This window comes from Tamandua tetradactyla, chromosome 3 (assembly GCF_023851605.1).
Source record: "Tamandua tetradactyla isolate mTamTet1 chromosome 3, mTamTet1.pri, whole genome shotgun sequence".
In the NCBI taxonomy this organism is placed as follows: Eukaryota; Metazoa; Chordata; class Mammalia; order Pilosa; family Myrmecophagidae; genus Tamandua; species Tamandua tetradactyla.
In genome coordinates this window covers 1,661,448-1,683,072 of record NC_135329.1, presented here as the reverse complement: position 1 = coordinate 1,683,072, position 21,625 = coordinate 1,661,448, and the positions used below count along the sequence as shown (strand labels likewise).

Sequence of the window (21,625 nt, the reverse complement as noted above, 5' to 3'; positions counted from 1 at the left end):
CCATGTCTAAGGTAAATGTGTACCAGTATCTATTTCACTGCTTAAGAGCATGCTCTGAGGCAGATTGTTAAATATTATCCTATTAAAGCCAGGTCACCCTGCGAGAATTAAGTTTTGTACATTTTCTTGTTCCTATAAGTTACGAGGATGTTTAAAAATTGCCTATTACTCATTGTAAATTGGAAGAAGCAATGGCAGGAAGCAATTTTTCATTTGTTATTTGGAAATCAGCTTGGAACAAAAACAAACTGAAATATTTGTACTTGACTAACTTGAGGACGTCGGAGCTGGGCTAGGGCAGAAGCCCCTGGGTCCGTCTCCGGCCTCTGAAAGGCCTGTGGTTGAGAAGACGCAGGTTCCTTTCTTCAGGCCTTCTGAACTGGGGGAGCCTGTTTGTCCCCACCCCCACCCAGTGAGTATTTGGCAGTACCTGGAGACAATTTTGATTGTCATAGCAGAAGTGTGCCATGGTTCCCAGTAGACAGAGGACAGGGATGCTGCAAAACATCCTATAATGTGGGCAGCTCCACAGCGACGAGTTCCCTGGCCCCAAATACCAGTAGCCCGGGCTGAGCAGCTGCCAGACCCAGTCGGTGACGGCTGGCTGCAGGCTCACACCCTCACCCGCTCCAAACCCAAGCGGCCTGGCCTCCCATGCACTGCCAGCCACCCCTGCTCAGCTCCGGCACCCTCCTGGTGTGAGGCAGCAGTGTGCAGGGTGACAGGCCAGCTGGTCCCCACCTGACAGGCATTACCCTGTCACGACGGTTCTGTAGCCGGACCCCTGACTGCATTTACTGAGTGTCTGCAGCCGGACATAACCCAGTTCCAGCCTGGCATAACCCAGCTCCAGCCCGGCATAACCCACCTCCAGCCTGGCATAACCCACCTCCGGCCTGGCATAACCCACCTCCAGCCTGGCATAACCCAGCTCCAGCCTGGCATAAGCCAGCTCCAGCCCGGCATAACCCAGCTCCAGCCCGGCATAACCCAGCTCCAGCCCTCCCTCCTCTTCGACAGGCTGCAGCGAACACAGCCTCCTGCCACGCGCTTGAGTCCCACAACGCGCATCTTAAAAATCAATGTCCTGCTGGCCGGTGAGGCTCTCACCACAGCCACTGCAGGAAATGAGTAACTTCTCAGAGCAGTTGTTCTAACCACTGACTTCAATAAATGATATTGCAATACTGAATTGCAGATTACTATCTTTATGGAAATTATCTCTTTAAAATTGTTCATTTCTGATTTTAATGAGAAAATCAGCCATTTGGAGGTTAATGTCAAAACGAGCTCATTACTTCTCATGGTCTCGGTTCTAGTTTAACAGTCGGTGGGGTTGGTGGGCAGCCTACCCCCAGCCCTTCCCTCTGACAGCCGTCCTGCTGGGTGCCCTGGACAGCCTCGTGGACAGAGCTGGGGCCCTGCCGTTCTGCCCTGCCCAGTGACTTAAAGAACACAGACGGCGTCCTGGTGGCCTGTGACGAGCAGCGTGCACCAGTCTGGACAAATGTTCTGCCCGTGCCAGCGAGAAAAGATCATTAATCAGCCACAGACACTGAGTCCTCTCCCCAGAGTTCGCCCCATGGTAAGGTCAGAACCACTCTGCCATGTTCCCTCACTTCCTCCATGCGGTCACAGGCCTCAGAGGGAGGGGACAGAGCTGCCCCGGGGCCGGCCGCCTCGCTTCCCTTCCCAGCCCTCCTGCTGCCGTGGACACCTTACCCGCCAGCTCCTCGCCACGCTTTCCCCACTGCTCAATGAGCAGACCCTTCTAGGCGGCTGCTGGGCTGCTCCTGCCCTCAGGCTCCCACCCTTGGCTGGGCTGCTCTCCATCTCTGGCCCACGAGCAGATGTGCCGGATGCTCAGGGGAGGCAGGCAGCTCTCGCAAGTGCGGCGTCCCCGCTCGGGGCAGAAGGATGAGGGGCCAGGTTGGAAGTGGGGGTTGGAGGCAGATTGGAGAAGGTGCTGGGGCTTCGTATTCCATGCTGAGCTGCCAAGACTCAGTACTTAACGTGCCACCACATCTGTCTCTGCAGCAAGAACGTGGCATCCTCAAAGCCAGGGCATCTGCTCTCACGTCTGCTCTCATCCTGAGAGGGCTGGGTTGGACATGGCCTGGAGAATGCAGTGATGCATCTGCAGATAGGGCTACTCCAGGGGCCAGCCCTCCAGGCCCAGCACGGGCCGACATCTCCACTGGGCTCCATGCTTCAGGGCAGAGCAAGGGCCAGTCGCGGGTTAGTCACTTGAGCCAAGGGGCAGGTGAGGTGGCCGTGCGGCAGCCCTGCCTGCATTTCGCTGCTTTAGCTCTGGGTCTGTCCTCCTCATCCTCATCCTAAAGCCAGTTCCAAAGGTGAGCCTGGGGACAGATGCGGACACTCGCGGGGGCTTGCACCCAGGTGAGGCTGCATCTCTCTTCTGATGTCAGTTCCAAAGGTAAGCCTGGGGACAGATGCGGACACTCGCGGGGGCTTGCCCCAGGTGAGGCTGCATCTCTCTTCTGATGTCAGTTCCAAAGGTAAGCCTGGGGACAGATGCGGACACTCGCGGGGGCTTGCCCCAGGTGAGGCTGCATCTCTCTTCTGATGTCAGTTCCAAAGGTAAGCCTGGGGACAGATGCGGACACTCGCGGGGGCTTGCCCCAGGTGAGGCTGCATCTCTCTTCTGATGTCAGTTCCAAAGGTAAGCCTGGGGACAGATGCGGACACTCGCGGGGGCTTGCGCCCAGGTGCGGCTGCATCTCTCTTCTGATGTCAGTTCCAAAGGTAAGCCTGGGGACAGATGCGGACACTCGCGGGGGCTTGCGCCAGGTGCGGCTGCATCTCTCTTCTGATGTCAGTTCCAAAGGTAAGCCTGGGGACAGATGCGGACACTCGCGGGGGCTTGCGCCCAGGTGAGGCTGCATCTCTCTTCTGATGTCAGTTCCAAAGGTAAGCCTGGGGACAGATGCGGACACTCGCGGGGGCTTGCGCCCAGGTGCGGCTGCATCTCTCTTCTGATGTCAGTTCCAAAGGTAAGCCTGGGGACAGATGCGGACACTCGCGGGGGCTTGCGCCAGGTGCGGCTGCATCTCTCTTCTGATGTCAGTTCCAAAGGTAAGCCTGGGGACAGATGCGGACACTCGCGGGGGCTTGCGCCAGGTGCGGCTGCATCTCTCTTCTGATGCCAGTTCCAAAGGTAAGCCTGGGGACAGATGCGGACACTCGCGGGGGCTTGCGCCCAGGTGCGGCTGCATCTCTCTTCTGATGTCAGTTCCAAAGGTAAGCCTGGGGACAGATGCGGACACTCGCGGGGGCTTGCGCCAGGTGCGGCTGCATCTCTCTTCTGATGCCAGTTCCAAAGGTAAGCCTGGGGACAGATGCGGACACTCGCGGGGGCTTGCGCCCAGGTGCGGCTGCATCTCTCTTCTGATGTCAGTTCCAAAGGTAAGCCTGGGGACAGATGCGGACACTCGCGGGGGCTTGCGCCCAGGTGCGGCTGCATCTCTCTTCTGATGTCAGTTCCAAAGGTAAGCCTGGGGACAGATGCGGACACTCGCGGGGGCTTGCGCCCAGGTGCGGCTGCATCTCTCTTCTGATGTCAGTTCCAAAGGTAAGCCTGGGGACAGATGCGGACACTCGCGGGGGCTTGCGCCAGGTGCGGCTGCATCTCTCTTCTGATGTCAGTTCCAAAGGTAAGCCTGGGGACAGATGCGGACACTCGCGGGGGCTTGCGCCCAGGTGCGGCTGCATCTCTCTTCTGATGTCAGTTCCAAAGGTAAGCCTGGGGACAGATGCGGACACTCGCGGGGGCTTGCGCCAGGTGCGGCTGCATCTCTCTTCTGATGTCAGTTCCAAAGGTAAGCCTGGGGACAGATGCGGACACTCGCGGGGGCTTGCGCCAGGTGCGGCTGCATCTCTCTTCTGATGTCAGTTCCAAAGGTAAGCCTGGGGACAGATGCGGACACTCGCGGGGGCTTGCGCCCAGGTGCGGCTGCATCTCTCTTCTGATGTCAGTTCCAAAGGTAAGCCTGGGGACAGATGCGGACACTCGCGGGGGCTTGCGCCCAGGTGAGGCTGCATCTCTCTTCTGATGTCTATTTCCAGAGCAGCTTCAGTTATGAGGAACTGGACAGACCTGGCGCCCCAATGCTCCTCTGAGGATGGAATGACTAGGCATTCCTTGGGCAACAAGGAGAGAGCTGAGATGGTAAGGAGGGCAGGCGGGAGGCCGAGGCCTGTTCCCAGAGGGGAGGCAGCTGGGTGGGTGGGCTTCCCTCTCTGTGCAGCCAGAAGCACAGCGCTCAGCCCTCCCAGAGCAACCTGCCCCTTGGCTTCAAATAGAGATTATACACATTTTGTAAAAATAAAATCATGACTTAGTTTCCAGCTGCTAAAACAGATACTATCCGATGGTTTGACTTAGCAGTGAAAGTTTTGGCTCCTGGTTCTGGAGCCCAGAAGAATTGCTTGCACGTGGGAAGGTGTCCTTCTGGCTGGCTGGCTGCCGTGGGTTCCCTGGCCTTCCTGTGGCATGGCAGTGGCCTCTCCTTTCTCTTCTGGGTTCCGTTGACTTAGTGCTAGGATTAACACCCACCCTGATTCAGCTGATTTGGTTGATAAGCTAAAAATACCGTCTTCAAAGGGTCCTATTTACCGTAAGTTCACACCCACAGGAATGGATTAAGGCTAAGAACGTGGCTTTTGCGTGTGTTTTTTCCTAGGGTTTGCAGCTCAGTCTGCACAGATACCGTGTATCACTTTATGCAAAGGGCATCTATGCCCTTTCATTTAACCCAACCAGCCCGACACTGACTGACCAAATAGGACATCAGCCCACGGTGCCTCTGGCTCCTCTACATCCCCGCTGGCCCTGTCTTCTGTCCACTATAAGCCCGTCTCCCCATCTGCGGGGCCCCCGAGCCCCCCAGGAGACCTGCGACTCTTTGGCGTCAAGCTCAGTGTCTGCACGTGCGAAGTTACAACATAGTCAGGATTCATTTTTTTTAAACAAAATGCCTTCTACTTCAAGGAGAACTTTTCTTAGGATTTGCTGTTCACCACCCTGCTGGATTTCAACTTTCAGGAGGAATGACATGAGGCCCTGTGGCAGCCCCTCTGTGGCCCTCTCGCAGCCCCTCTGTGGCCCTCTCGGCTCCCACAGCCACCTGTCCATCCTGACCTCAGCACCTGACCTCTAGGCGCTTGCTCACCTGTGGTAGGCTCTTTATTTTATAGAAAGTGCTTCTGAATCTTCTACAAAACATTTTGGAACAACGTTCCTGTGGACAGCAATTGTCAGACCCTTGGGGAAAAGCCTCATGAGCCCTTCGCCCAGGGTTCTTACATTTCCTTGGGTTTCAGACCTTTTTGAGAATCTGGTGGAAGCTATGAGTGCTCATTTCATAAAAATGCACCCAGGGGTACACTTCCGCCCACAAACTCAGGGGTCCCGTGACTCCCCAGAAGCTCCTCTGTGGGTTTGGAGGTACCTAGGTTTGCTTTAGTGTTTCTGGGTAGGAGGCACATTTTGTCTCTGTGCTGGTTTGAAAGGAAGTATGCCTCTCAAACATTTTAATCAAAATCCCATTTCATAAAGGTAGAATAATCCCTATTCAATACTGTATGTTTGAAACTGTAATCAGATCATCTCCCTGGATGATGTGATTTAGTCAAGAGTGGTTGTTAAACTGGATTAGGTGATGACATGTCTCCACCCATTTGGGTGGGTCTTGATTGGTTTACTGGAGTCCTATAAAAGAGGAAACATTTTGGAGAAAAGAGATTCAGAGAGAGCAGAGCAGAACGACATAGCCACGAGAAGCAGAGTCCACCAGCCAAGGACCTTTGGAGATGAAGAAGGAACATGCCTCCCGGGGACTCTCATGAAACAGGAAGCCAGGAGAAGCTAGCAGATGATGCTATGCTCGCCATGTGCCCTTCCAGATGAGGAAGAAGCCCTGACTGTACTTACCATGTGCCTTCTTAGATGAGAGAGAAACCCTGAACTTCATCGGCCTTCTTGAACCAAGGTATCTTTTCCTGGATGCATTAGATTGGACATTTCTATAGACTTGTTTTAATCGGGACATTTTCTTGGCTTTAGAACTGTAAACCAGCAACTCATTAAATTCCCCCTTTTGAAAGCCATCTGCTTCTGGTATATTGCATTCCGGCAGCTAGCAAACTAGAACAGTCTCCTTTAGGGGAAATCCTCTCTCACAGTAAGTGGTAAACAGAGGAGGTTCCTCCAGGGGTGAGGAGCCCTGTGCTCTGGCATTGCTTCACTGAGCTACCTCACACCTGTTCTGCTGCCCAAGGTAGTGCCGTGTTAGGTTCGTCCCACTGGCCTGTGAGGATGCTTGAAATGCAAGAATCTACAGCCGTGTGCTTGTGCAAAGTTTCCGCAAAGCTGGCATCCACCTGGGGATGGCACACATTTATAGGTTTATACCTAGGACAGACCTAGAAAAGGAGGGTTCTGGAGTGAGGATACTAGGCTATATATTGGCTGGTCTTTTCAATGCTCCAATGCAACTTACTCAATGCCTCTATATGGAAAGTGGATTTTACCACCAGGAAAAAGTCAGGTCTCTGGACAAAGGACTGTGTCTCATCTCAGATTAACTGGCTCCTGGATACAGGGAGGGGACAGCCCTATTTCCATATTAAATGCTGTGGAATGCTGTTATTGGTTCTCAAGGGCACAAGTACAGTTTCCGTGTTCTTATTAATTCATTCACTCACCCCTTCTCCTATTTGAAAAATAATTTACTGAATAGTGAATAATGCACTACTTACTGGGGCACAGGAGTATGCAGGGCAGGAAGGGCCCTGCCTCTCGGAGCTCACAGCACAGCCAGCAGTGGGTTGGGGTGCAGGGGGAACCCTGTCACTTCCATCTCAATTTTAGTCTCTGCCCCTTCTCTGGGCTCCAAACAAGGGCTGAGCTCGAGGCAGGGCAGAGAGGATCTCCTGTCCCTGGCAGGCATGGAGCACAGAAAATCAGTGGCAGCACAGGGAGCTGGGGAGCCCTGTCCTCTTCTCGCTGGCAAGGTGAAGGTCTAATGGTCAAGGGGAGTGGACGCAGTAGCCATTAGTCGAGGAGCCCTTCTCCCAGGGATGGGACTGGCGATGCCACCAACCACATGCAAAGCGGTGCCTCTACTGCCTGGAACACGAACCCGTCTCTCTGATCTGTCCCGAAGAGCCCCCCAGGAAGCCTGCCCTGACAGGCAGCTCCCAGTGTTGTCCCCTCGTGGAGTTCTGCATGGTGCAGTCCTCCCCAAAACGCTGTCTGCCACTCACTGCTTCTCGCGTCGCTCACCTAGACTGCCAGAGACATGACTTAGGGACTCAGCCCTTGAGCATGTGGGGAAGACTATGCAGAAATTCTCTTCGACTGAAATAGGAAGACACTGGACTCTGATTTCCTTGGGAGACAGGTCAGTATAATGCTTAAGAGAGTGACCCTTGAGTCAGGTGCCTGGGTCAAAGTCCTGACTCGGCCGCTCGCTGGCTGTATGAGCTCCAGCGAGTTGCTCGAATCTTCTGAGCCTCTATTTTCTCATCAGTGAAAGGGGAGTAACAATAGTACTTACCTGTATCTATTTGCAAGAATTAAACTATTTGAAGCAGGCAAATAGGTAGAACAGTGGCTGGCAGTGCGGCAGGCATCAACCAAGGTGACCCGTACAGTGTGTTGATGCCCATAGTGCTCTAGACCAGCAGATAGGAAGGAGCGGGAACTCGGGAGTCACTTGGGTCAGCCTCTTACCTGAGCCTTAGGATTAGGTCCTTAGAAATAATATGAAACCTCTCTGTGCATCTTTAGATACCAGCTCGTGAAAAGTAGTGCAGGAGTTGGCGCCACCAGGACACTCACTCTTGAGTCCCTGCAATCAGATGTCTGTAGTCAGACTTCCCAGATCAGCCCACGTGGAGAGGCCAGGCCGAGACCCTGAGGCAGCGTTAGGGGGGCCCTGGCTCCCCACTTACTTCAGCTCCTGCTGTCCAGTGCCTGAGGCCTATGCCCGGCCAACGAATCCACCTCTTCCCAATTCCTGACCCACTGAAGCTGTGAGAGATGCACAAAGAGCGTCATCATTTCCTGTATAATACCTTGTTATACATTGATAGATAGAGCAGATTTTTATTTCTCAGTGGAAATAGGACAATGTATTGTTTGGATCCCAGGAGTGGGTTCAGGGAGGAGGGGATTCAGAGCCTTCTTAGAATCTAGAAAAGACCTCTTTCTAGATCTTGTGCACACTAGAGAGAAAAATGCAGCCTTTTTCTTAGAAGAAACCAAATAACATCTTTTCCTCCAACAGCTTTAAATTTAAGGCCATTGAATCATGGCTAATCATTGGGGAGAAAACACTGTGTTGCATAAAGTCCATGCAACTGAGCTGTGGGGCAGGGGAGCTGCTGCATCCCCGCCCCGGCCACTGCCCAGGTGCCCCCCACCCCTGGCTCGGTCCCCGGCTCCTTCCCTCTTCCTTCTTCCCTTCCAGGGGGGTTCTTGGACCCCTCCCCGGTGTGATGAGCTCTGAGGAGGCAGCACATAAAGCAGCACAGGAAATGCAAGACATCTGTCCTGGAGCCTGGGAACTCACTTTCCCCAGCCCCCTGGCTGGTGTGGTCCTGGCACTGAGCTGGGCCTCGGGAGAAATGAATTAAGGAAACAAGTCCAGTGGAGAACACAGAATTCCACTTCCATTCATCTTCCTTATTTTGCAAACACCACATTCTGCAAATCCCATGCCAGTAAAGCTCTTGGATCAGTCCTCAAATTCTTCTGGATCCTTTAGGGAGGAGATGTCAGGGCTGGCCAGGAACCTAAGTGGAAACTGATGACAGAAGCTGACATTAATCAGCTGCACAGTGTGTTCTTCCCAGCAGGTTTCTTCCAATAAATCAAAGGCCAGCAAACCCAAGGGGTATTTAGCCATGAGAGAGCAACTGTTTGCTGTTCTCTTTCCTTGCTAAAGATGATGAATTCAGAGTTTAATCGAATCCAACAAGGGTGGCCGTGGGAGCGTTTGCCCTAGGTGTTGGGGGCACAGCCCACGTAGAGCCCCATTTCCTCCAGGGCTGGGGCCCCCTCCAAGCCACCCACAGGTCACATTTGCGTGGAAGCTTCCTGGCCAAACACAGCCACCAGTCTCTTTCGTGATTGGAAACAGACCTGCTCTCGAGAGCTGGAATCCTCAAGCTGTTTCAGTAACCGAGTCATTTCTTTCCCTCCCTGCAGAGTCTCATTAAGGTACTTAAAGATATGAATGTACATCATCCGCTTAAAAAGCCCGCAGGGGCCAGGCTATTTCAGCACCTCCCGGTGCGATGGCAGCCGCTGGGCTCGGCGGGCGGACGGCCATGGGGACCGCGCTCCCACCCGCCGCGCAGCTCAGCGCCTCCCTGGGCCCCCTCAGCCTCCTTCTGTCCCTCAAACCTAGACCACGGCCCTGCAATGACGGCTGGGGGAGATAACGTGTGTCAGGGCAGCTCTTCACCTACAAAACCACTGTGAGCATAAAGGAGTCATCCTGTGACTTGCATTATAATAATGTTTCACTAAGAGGCATCAGGAAAGGGAGTGGCTTGGCAGCAGCGGGTACTCTGGGAGAGGAGCACGAGGCTGGCAGAGCCCAGGTATCCACAACAGGCCCAACCTGCTCTGGGACAAATACTTGGACAGATAGGTGGCCCAAGGCATGACTCACGACAGATCTACACGGGGTCAGAAGTGAGGAGACGCAGGACACAATCCAGCTAATTGCAGCAAAGCAGCAGCCCCACCTGGGTGCAGACCAAGGTGCCCTCGGGCGTGAATGGTCAATCACAAAGTTAGCGTGACTGATGTCACCATAGGGATGAGTTTCCACCGTCTTCAGCTTCTACCCCAGAAAGGCCTTGGATTTGGTAAAAGAAGGAAAATGAAGGATGGCATTTTCCATTTCCTCAATGTTATTCAAATAAACATACTGAAAATTACTTATATTTATTTCTTCAAAGTATGATCACACTTCTAACATTAGAGTTTGCAACAACTGCCCCCAAATAAGCCAGGCAACTGCCATCCCCACATTCAGATCTAGAAACTGAATCCCAGAGGGGAAAGGTGATGTGCCTACGAAGCCCAGCAGCTACCAGGGGGCACAGTCAGCAGAGACAGGCTTTCCTGACTCCTCACTAAGAGATCTGCGTGTTATGCTCTGAAGGTCACCTTATTTGGGGTTGAAAGAATAGGACATCTCAGTGGCTTCAGCGGTTTCGTGGCCCCCTTCCATACCATTAAGGATTTCATCCCAGACATTCTCAAAGAGCGTATCCAGCTTTGGTGTGACACGGGCACTGTAGGCTTATGAGGAGCGGCCACAGACACAGACGGTGCATCTCCTGGCTCCATTCCCTCTCTCCTGCCACAGGAGACAGAGCGATACAATGCCTATTTGCAAAGCGTTTGGAGATGAACGGATCTGGAACAATATTAGCTGTGTGGCTTCGGGCAAAGTCCTCTCTGAGCCGTGATCCATTCCCGCATAGAATCTAGGTCCTGTCTGCCCAGTGGGGGGGGTGAGGATGAAGCACATTGGAATATGCTTGCCTCCATCTAATAACTCGGGCCTTGACTCCAAGTCCCCTCCTCAAGAGAGGCCTTCCTGGACTCCAGGAGCCGGCGGGCCCATTACTCTTCATTTCATCTCCTATTTTCTCTTTTGGAGCACTTTTCATGATCTGACATCCTATGATTGATTTGTTTGTTAACGAGTTTACCGTTTGTCTTCCTCTCAAACATGCTGCTCCGACAGAGCAGGGATTTGACTCCCGTCTTCGCTGCTTCTGCTGCTTTTCTTGACGGCCACGAGGAGGTGGTAAATGGATTGCCCCTTGCGCTAATTAGACGGAGATGATGGACTGTTTGATGACACTTTTATTGAGGAAAGGGAGCAAGGCATGGAGCCGTTTATAAACAAGGTCACTGGACATCCTCAGGCGCACATGAGCGTTGTTTTCACAGGACGAAATGATAGATACAGACTCTATTCCATCCAAAATAAGACATGCCTGAAAGTTGATGAGCAGGGGGCAAAAAACTTTCCACAACTATTCATAATTCATGTGTACAGTTTGCATGCTATGTTTGCTTCCTGCATCTGACACGTGAGAATGTTTCTCTTCTCCCCCCATAACATGTAACGTTGCCTGTCCTGCCTGGCGTGTGGGACACTGCGTCACTGGTGTGCAGTCCTGCACACGTGAGCCACACACTGGCATGTAGAAAGTATCTTCCTTCAGGCCTTATAAAATCCTTCAGATGGGGAATCAGTGAGGGAAGAGTTTATATTCTCTAGGAAAACATAACCAATGTTATATACTAGAATCACTTTTCTACAGACAAGTTGTTTCCAAATAAAAATAAAAGAGAATTTCTGATAAAAAAAAAAAAGAAGAAAAAGAAAGTTTCTAGCACCCCCGACACTGTGCAGTGCATAATCTGGGAACACAGGCAGGAATAAAACACAATCTCCTCTTTCCATTGGCTCCGAGCCGGGCGCTGAAATGTTTTATTACCTCAATGTGGTTCTAAGGTTCAAATACAGCAAGAGAGCTAGCATCATATAATTTTATATACAGAGAACCCATTTGGAAAGCATTTCAGCATTTTGTATCATTTATCTTCATCTCGATCATTATCATCACGACGACGGCCATCAAAACTTTTCCTGTGTGTCGACTTCCTGCCAAGTTCTGTGCTAGTCGCTGTGGGGGTACAGAAAGGACCAAAACAGGGTCCTACAGTTACCCTTGGACCGAATGTGGTGAACATTTCCGACATTTGCATTCACGGCGGATAAAATGTCTGTGGCTCCGTGACATTTGAGAGCCGCAAAATCACATGGAGAGAAGTGTGTCCAGGACTCAAGCTGTGGTCCCGACTCCCTCCATCGGCCGCCCCTTAAATAACGACCTTGTAGAGAAGGGTCTGATTTGCTGCAGGCCTGAGCAGGTCCAACGGGGACCCTGGAGCTTGTAGACCGTGGGTGAGGCGGAGGCAGGCTTAGGGTGTCCAAATCTTGCTTTGGGGTTCTGCCACCCAATTCGTCCTTGAATGAGAGCAGGCCAGGGTGGGGTTTTTCCCCCACACAAGGCAGACACTTGCTCGCATTACAGGGGTGCTTATGGAACCCCTCCTATTTACCAATGAATACTGTCTCTTCTTCAGAAAGGCTGGCTTTCCGAAAGCCGTGGGCCCCAAATGTCCAGTGGAGCTGCAACGGAGACCAGCCACAGGGGCTGCTAGCAGGCCGCGTGTTTCCCCGGATGTGCTGCTGTGGGTGGTCGCCATGTGCGCTTACTGGAAGGACACAGGCCCCACCGCAGCAGGTTGCTTTTGTCGGAATCCCCAAGGGCACATTCCAGGGCATTGAGAAATGGAGGGACAGTATGTCCTGAGAAGTATCTAATGCCTTCTGCTTCCTTCCCTAAACCATCCACCCTCTAAAGTGTCCCACTGCTAGAGCTCATTTCCCCTTCGCCAGGATGCCACACCCCACGTTGGTTTGGTGACCGTGCTGCAATCTCTCCCGACCTTCCACCGGCTCACAGGAGGGACCGCAGAGCATATCCAATCCGTCCACCTGTAGGTGAGGAGCTGAGGGGAAGATGGGCTCAAAGAAACAGCGATGTCTTCGAGAAGAAAGAATCGCTCCTACCGGAAACGTGAGATACCTTTTCTTTGTGAAAAGATACATGGAGGAGGGGGAGCTTCAGGAACACTCTGGAGGCTGTGCAGATGTCCAAAAACTAGAAACTCCCAGATTTACTTATGAGTCATGTAAATGCACAGCACAGAGGTGAGTGTGCACGGCACAGAGGTGAGTGTGCATGGCACTGAGGTGAGTGTGCGCGGCACGGAGGTGAGTATGCATGGCACGGAGGTGAGTGTGCACGGCACGGAGGTGAGTGTGCATGGCACTGAGGTGAGTGTGCACAGCACGGAGGTGAGTATGCATGGCACGGAGGTGAGTGTGCACGACACGGAGGTGAGTGTGCACGGCACAGAGGTGAGTGTGCATGGCACTGAGGTGAGTGTGCGCAGCACGGAGGTGAGTATGCATGGCACTGAGGTGAGTGTGCATGGCACTGAGGTGAGTGTGCACGGCACAGAGGTGAGTGTGCAGGCCAAAGTGCACGGGGATTCCCAGGCCAAAGGCAGGGTTTTAAAAAGGACAAAACTCAAATTCTCTCCTCTGCTTTCTTGCTCTCCCCACATTTCTCTCTCTTCCCTCAGTGTCACCATCCAGATCATCTGACACAAAGTATCAGGAGAGGAATAAAGATACTGGGAGAGACACATTGGAAAATATAATGATTTAAGTGGAGAGGGCTAAGAGGCAACATTTGTGGATGATGTCACAATTGGGGGTGCAGGAAGATAGAGTTGTCAGAGGGAATCAAAGATGCTTGTAGAAGCGAGTCCTAGAGAGCCAAAGGGAAATTAAATGAACACGCCATTGTTTATTTTCCAACTTTTCATGAGAAATTGAAGATGGTTTTGTGAAAGACATGTAGGGAAAAGGTGAGTCTTTAAACCATCATCCACTCAAAGCCTTGATTTAAAACCTTTGCTTTCAAACACACCAAGGATTTAATATTTAGTTGTTAAAATTTGCAAAGTGAGTATTTTTCACAATTTATTTGAAGAACATACCTTGAGGAATTGGAAAAATGCCAAGGAGGAAAACGAGGTGTCCAGCATACAGGGACACATTGGGATTTTAGGGGCAAAGAGCCAGGGTCGCACCTAGCAGGGAGTCCCTCTCTCCCCGCCACCCTACCCCTCAGGAGGAGATGGCAGAGGGCCTGGGGTCAGGTGCTGCAGAAGTCTCCTGCCCGAGGCCAAGCGTCCCAGCACCTGTCGTGCTGTCCAGTCAACGGTTCCTTCCTGCTACTGGGAGGTGAAACCAGGAGGGTTGTGCACAAGACTGCATCTGGCCTTGGTGTTCCCGGAAGGCCACGCAGACAAAGGTCCCGGGTGTGGACTTTTGGGTAAGTGGAAACCGCGGCGCATGGTCGAGAGGTGCCCTGCTGCTCGTCCGATGCTAGGAGGACCCAGGAGCCACAATGCCTGCAAGGTCCGCTGTGTCCCTGGAGACATGACGGGACAAAGGGACATGGAGCGGGGGCAGAGTGGCTGGGCATGGCCTCAATCCCTGCCGAGGGCAAGGAGGGTGACTCTGAGCCACCGAAGGAGGGGAAGGGAAAAAAATGGGTCCAAGGATAATCTAGAGAAAATCTGGGGCTGTCGAGTTCCTGCAGTCTCAGGGCCGCTGGGTCAGCCGCTCACTCTGCCTCTGGATTCCCACCCCCGACGGCCAGTTCAGCCTCAGAGTCATCGCAGCGTTCACGTGTCGGCCACAGCCAGCCCACCCCAGACATCTACAGAGTGGGGAGAAACAGAAAGGGACGAGAGGAAGGAAGGAGAGAGGGGGGAGGAGGGAAGGTAGGGGCGACCACGACAGGTGGCTCTGCCTTCCCATCCTGAGTCTCTGAGCAGTGGGAGCCTCAGGAGCTGTCCCTGGGCTGCCGCGCTCCCAGAGCGCCCAGCTGCTTTCCCACGCGCACTCCCCCAGGCACCGACACCCCCTTTACCACAGCACAGGGGCTCGGGCTGGGGAAGGCCAAGAGGGTTAAGGTTAGGGTTAGGGTTAGGGCCGTGGGTGACAGCTCGGCTGCCACGGCCAAAGGATGGAGGCCCAGCCGTGAGCACAGGCCCAGCAGACACCTCGCAGCTCAGGGCGAGGGGCAGCCAGGGAAAGAGGGACCCATGCTGAGAGGCCCGTGGCCAGAGACTTGGAGGTGAAGGCCCAAAAGAGGAGAGGCTAAGCCAGGGCGGAGACGTGCGGGGAAGAAAGGAGCTGCGGCGCGGCCTGGCCCTGGCACACACAGGGTCCACGCCAGGAGCCCGGCCCCGGCCTTCCGGGTGAAGCCACGAGCAGGAGCAGGTTGTCACCCAGGCCTCCCCGGGGAGGGGTCAGGAGGGCATCCCCCAGGCCAGGGGGCGGCCGGAGCAGGGGTGGGGGCCGCCTCTGGGCAGGAGCAGGGGGCAGAGGGAGGGTTGCGGCGGGGCAGGCGTGTCCTCTCCCTCCAGCCTCCGCTCAGACCCCTGCTGCCCCCCACCCCCCCGCCCGAGCCTCACTCTTGAGGGAGCCGCGCCGCGGCTGGGGCCCGCTGCCATTTCCCCAGGGTGATGGGAGGGCTCGTGGCTTGGGCACAGAAGGCCCCATGAAGCTGGGCCCCGTTCCCTGCTCTTTGCAGCCACAGGCACCCGTGCAGTGTAGCGGCAACACCCCTCCTCGCCTGACTCTCTGATGCTCTCTCAACAGCCTGTCACTAATCCAGCAGCCACAACTGGCTTCCACTTGCTCAATGGCCCTGGTGTGGGCGGCGCGTGGCGGAGGGCCGGTGGTCCCGGGGGACCCGGCTGCAACAACCCCAGGTTCAGACTTCACCCCCACGGTGTGGCACAGCCCCTCCCCGACGGCACCCACAGCCCCAGTCTCCACTGCAGGCAGCAGAGCTCGGTAGTCCTGGGAGCTGATAAACGTCTCCTCCTGCCCACTTGTCCACCCCCATCCACGGCTCCCTCCACCCCCAGAGTATCACAGTGCACAAGAGACACTTGCTGTCCTTTGGGCCTCTGGACTCTCCTGCCCCAGCATGTACACACACACTCAGGCACACACGCACACATGCACACACACAGGCCCGAGTGTTGAATGACAGGTAGAAGCATGGATAGCCGGAACCGCAAAGGCCTCTGGTCCAGCTGCCCTCACCGCAGTCATGGGCTAAAGCCCAGCCTTCCCGCGGGGGTGTGCGGCCATGACACAAGGCCAGGCTAGCAGGGCGGGGCCTGGGGCCCCACATGGGCCCTTTGCAGGTCAGCTGCGTTGATGCCAGGCTGGAGTAGCATCGTGAGCATCCACACGAGGTGCTGGCAGCAGACCACGGCCCTTCTTGGGGAGAGTGAGGCCTAACGTGACCCACACCATGGAGGAAGCCTTGACCCCGGCTCCGGGCACCCTAAGCCAGGCCCTTAGAAATCGGGGGGCTCTAAGTCCCTTCAGCTGTGCATCTGTTTCCTGTAAAGACAGAGCTGCGCTCACACCCCCTTAACGGGGCCTATGGCAGCGATAGAATGAGGCTGCTGAACCAGTCGATAAAAATGACACTTTCCTTTCTTTTCCTTTGAAAGATCTTTGTCTTCCAAAATATCTGCATCCTCAGTATCTGAAACGGAGGGTATCTGAGGAGAGGGAAAGCAGTAACTCGACCACAAAACCTCCGTGCAGACCTGACTTCAGGAAGCCCCCGTGCGTACCGTCTTCGGCCCCCTTCTCTCTCGGCTGACAGAATTGGAGCCCAGAGCCTCCTATTATCTCCGTCCATCTGTTTCTCTGTGCAGATGCGCTGTGATGGAATGTTTCTATTCCAAAACAGCGGCCCTTCTAGACCAGTGGGCAAAGCATTTCTCTTAGTTTCCTAGTGCTTTGCTCTTGGGTTTCCAACTGCAAAGTCAACACGTGCCGAGAAGACGGCTTCTTCCCGGTGTCCCTGCTGTGAGGCAGCTCCTGGGAAGAGCAGCGCCTTGCAGCCAGCTCGAGGGAGGGACTCTGTCTACAAAGGCCTCCTTCATTCCACAACCCCCAGCATCCCTCCAGCCATCCGCTAGCACAGCCGAAGCTGAAACAAATCACCTTCCTCCTGCTGCCCAAGCCAGGTCCCTTTCCCGTCCCTGGCGCCTCTGCTCCTCCCCGTCTCTGCCTGTTCAGCACGACTCACATGCAGTCTGGACTTCCTGGACTTCCAGACTCCCCAGCTAAGGTCCCAACACAAGGAGCCACCACAGCTCCCCTTCCTTTGACCGCCCTGTCTGTCCAGCGCAGACAGACCTGTCACTCCCGCCATCAGATTTCTTAGTGGCCGTCACTGATGTGGACAGATGGGTGCCTCGGCCACTTTGGGAGGTCTGAGAAGCAGTAAGGACAGCTCAGGCCTGGCTGGGTACAGACTGTCCGATGCCTCCGCTCTTTCCCTGTAAGGGAAGAGGTTATACTTGTTGAGCCTTAAGGCTCCAGGACGTTAGGGTTTTAGAAATGAAATTTTTTTCAGCTACACGTTGGTAGATAGAAAATCCAAATAAATTAAACTGATCATTTAACTTAAACTGATTTTTTTTTAATTTGTTTAAAAAAAATACTGGCCTATGTAGGAAAACCCACAGCTAACATAATACTCAATGGTGAAAGCTCCTGAGATCAGGAACCAGACATGGATGCCCCCTTTCACCACTGCTATTCAGTATTGTATTAGGAGTTCCTATGAAAGTAATCAGCAAGAAAAAGCAATTCAGTATAACAAATTGGAAAGGAAGAAGTAAAACTATCTCTATTTGCAGATGGCGGGATTGTATATATAGAAAATATGAAGAAATCCCCAAGAAAACTATTAACGCCAATAAATGAATTAAGCAAACGTGACAGGACACAGGATCAGCATACAAAAATCTGTTGTGTTCCTATACACTAGCAATGAACAATAAAAGGAAATTAAAAAAAAACAATTCCATTTATTATAGCATCTAAAAGAATAAATTTAGCCAAGTATAAAAGAGACTTGTATAATGAAAACCTTAGAACATTGCTGAAATAAATGATAGAAAATCCAAATAAATGGGGAGACGTCACAGTCATGGATTGGATGGGTGGTTGTTATCACTCAGAGCAATATGCAAGTTCAGTGTGATCCCTATAAAAATCCCAGCAGCCTTTCTCTTTTCTGAAATGGAAAAAATGCTCCTCAAATTCCTGTGAAGCTGCAAGGAGGGCTGAATAACCAAAATAATCTTTAAAAAGAATTTCAGGGGGCGGGCCGCGGTGGCTCAGCGGGCAAAGTGCTTGCCTGCTATGCCGGAGGACCTCGGTTCGATTCCCGGCCCCAGCCCATGTAACAAAAACGGAGAAACAGAATACAATAAAACAAGAAAATGTTTAAAGATGTTTCCCTTTCTTCCTTCCTTCCTTCCTTCTATCCTTCCTTCCTTCTCTCTGTCTTAAAAAAAAAAAAAAAAAAAAAAGAATTTCAGGATTTCAGATTATACTACAAAGAGACAGTAAGCAAAACAGCATGGTTCTGACACAAAGATGGAGAGATGGATGAGAGTACAGAGCTGAGAGTACAGAAACAGACCCACACACATATGGCCAATTGATTTTCTTTTTCACATGGCAGGCACTGGGAATTGAACCCGGGTCTTTGGCATTACAGGCAAGTACTTTGCCACTGAGCCACCGTGTCCCACCTGGCCAACTGATTTTTAACAAGAGTGCTAAGAACATATAGTGGGGAAAGAATAGTCTTTTCAACAAATGGCATTGAGAAAACCGCACCACATGTAGAAGAGTGAAGACAGATCCTATCTCACACCACACACAAAAATCAATTCAAAATGCAGCAGAGATCTAAATATAAAAGCTAAAATCATAAAACCCTTAGAAGAGAGCACAGAGACAAATCTTCATGACCTGGGATTAGGCAATGAATTCTTAGAGATGACACCAAAAGCACGGACAATAAGATAAATAATAGATAAATTTGATTTAATCAAAGTTTAAAACTTTTGTGCATCAAAGAAGATTATCCAGAAAGTAAAAAGACAACCTACAGAAAAAAAAATAAGTTTTATACTATATATCTGACAAGGATTTAATATCCAGAATATATAAAGAACTTGTATAATGCAACAACCAAAAGTTAACCCAATTTTTAAAAATGGACAAAAGAATCAAATAGACATTTCCCCAAAGAGGATATACTAATGGGCAATAAACACATGAAAAATGCTTAACCTCATTAGCCACTAGGGAAATGCAAATTCAAAGCACAATGAAAAATCATTTCACACCCACAAGGATAGCTATTATTTTTTTAATAAAGGAAAATAAGTGTTGGAGAGGATGCAAAGAGATTGGAACTCTAGTGTATATTTGGTGAAAATGTTAAATGGTGTAGCCACTGTGGAAAGCAATATGGTGTTTCCTCAAAATGCTGGAGAACAACCATACGACCTGACAATCCCACTTCTAAGTAAATGCCCAAAGAGAGTGAAAACAGGGTGGCGGATGGATACTCCCATGCCAAAGTTCATAGCAGCATTACTCACAGTAGCCAAAGCTGGGAGCAGCGGGTGTCCATCAGCACGTGCATGGATGGACAGAACTCCGTCCGTACACACAGGGAGAAAACGCAGCTCTGAGACACACTGCAGCATGGAAGAACCCTGGGAACATGCTCAGCAAAACATGCAAGGCACACACGGTAAAACCTCATGTAATATCACTTATGTCCAGGAACAGTAACTTCGCAGAGATAAAAAGCAGACTGGAGATTACCTGAGGAAAGGGGTATGGGGGAGGGAAGAGGGAGAGAGTGTTTGTGAAAAATTGAAATAATTTTTTAAAAAGGTCCTGACCTGTTGAGTGACGTCCATCTACGTGACAGTGTCTCCACTTCTGCCCCACCCAGAGCTGCGCCTGCTGCAGCGCTCAGCCCTCATGCCCCACCCACCTGCAAGCTCAGACTGTGCAATTCTTCAAGGCTGGAGACAGCAGCAAGTTGGGGCAGGACGATGCCTGGATGGAGAGAAGCCGCGAGCCTGGTCTGTGGGGAGGCCTTTTCCAGAGGCAGAGGCGAGGGCCGAGTGGGCTTTGCCGACCTCTGCTGAAAGAGACTTCATGGGCCCGTCCTCCCTCCATTCTCAGGTTCCTGGAGCTCTAATTCCGGTGGGTCTGAACCTGTACTCGGAAGCCAAGGAGGTCTGGAGGCTGAGACAGGTAGGTGGCATCTCCATCTGAAACTGCTTTCAGGGAGTGCATGTTCAGCCTAGAAGCGCCCACTCTGTTCCATGTAGCTTGAACTTCCCTTCACTTCAGGGCCAGGAACACAATATTTTTAGGGATATGCCCACAGTAGTAAGATCTTGAGAAAGGTTCCTTCCAAACCCAGACTGAACTGACGAGCTTTTAAAAACATTTTCTTTTTCATATATTGTCTGCAATTGCTCTTACTCTAAAAAAAATGCATCTGGTATGTCAAGAGCATAGATTGTTAGATAATAATAACTGCCATTTAGTTAGTGGCAGTTGTGTGCCAGACACTTTCAGTGTACTTTGTTTTATATGCTTGCATTTAAACCTCAAAACAGCTCGGTGAAGTTGATACTATGACCTCTGTTTCCTAGGCAAGGACGCAGAGGCTTTGTGAAGTTGCTTCTCCAGCATCATAGAGACAACAAGCGGTGAACAGAACTGGGATGCGGGGACAGGCTCCCCTATACCCAAATGCTGTATCGTTCCCAACGTGATTCATTCCTAACTGTGACTCAGACTGCTGAGCTTCTACAGACACTTGGTCAGTGTGACAAATCAAACCGAAGAATTCCCTAAATTGTTCTTAAATGACAGCCCAGACACCGTACATACCCACCTTCATAATTGCATAAATATGCTTCCACCTATTTCTTTTCAGATTGATTAAATACTGACCATGTTTGCTTTCGATTTTCCCCTGCACGGTGTCTCTGAATTCATCACAGCAGCTAGAGCACTGGATTGCATTTATTACTGCACGTGGTGCATGGGTTAGAAGCACGCTGCCCGCACTGAGGGACCTCCTTGAACACGGGATCGTGACCTTTCCTCAAGGTCACGTACCAGCCTCAAACCCAAGCGGAGGCCCAGCCAGGCCCGACCCCAGGTGGCCCCACACTCGAGTGTGGCTTCCTGGCCGTGTCCTTGGTCCCCCCGAAACCAGCTGCGTTCAGCAGTTCCATGCATGGGGACTTGGCGTTGCTGGGAGCCCTGGCTGGGCCCTGGTTTCAGGGTTCGAGGAGGTGGTCTGGAGAGAGACGGTGCAAGAGTGGGTTGCCAGATGCTGGCGTGTCAGTTTTTGATGACTCAGATTGTTTGTATCAGAAGGGGGACCCCACAAAAATTACGTTCCCAGTGCCGTGCCAGCCCGAGGGGCAGCGCTGCTGTCACTGTATCTCCAGCCCCTGGCGTGAAGCACCTGCACAGCATATGCCTGTTAAATCAATGAACGATGAGCAAATGGTCAGCGATGCTTCAAAATAAATTAAATTTGGGACATTTCAATTTTTTTTCCCCAACGGTGGAGCTGACATCTTTTAACAGTCACTTTCCAAAGACAAACTGTGTGTAACTCAGTCTTTCGAGTCAGGTCTGCGGCATTGCCTCCAGAGCTGAGCTGGCAAAGGACGGCGCCGCGAACTGTGGGAGTGGGGGACACCTGTGCGCTTGTCCTAGACAATGAAAGGGGCCCATGTGCCTCATCTTGGGGAAACTGGAGACCAGTGGCAGCCGCCTCCCTCGGCCCCATCACGGGGTCACCAGCGAAGGCCAGGGGAGTCCCACGGAAACACAAAACCTGATTTATCTCAATCGCGTTCAGGTCTAAAATGACCTTTTTTTTTCCCTACGCTGATGTTAAAATTGAAATCTTCAAGGCAGATGGCTTTGGGCAGTGGACGCAGGCCCCAAGGGAGGGACAGGGTGAGCCC

General features: G+C 52.1%; 1 long non-coding RNA gene across 2 annotated transcripts; it reads left to right on the top strand.

Moving 5' to 3' along the window:
* Positions 1-13,424: 13,424 nt before the first annotated feature.
* Positions 13,425-20,600, top strand: LOC143675920 (uncharacterized). Of its 2 annotated transcripts, XR_013171682.1 has the most exons (4): positions 13,425-13,564; positions 19,512-19,705; positions 19,809-19,880; positions 20,288-20,600. It is a non-coding gene; the product is annotated as an uncharacterized LOC143675920 (long non-coding RNA). The 2 variants fall into 2 exon arrangements; XR_013171681.1 differs by having other exon boundaries at positions 19,512-19,880.
* The last annotated feature ends 1,025 nt before the right edge of the window (positions 20,601-21,625 follow it).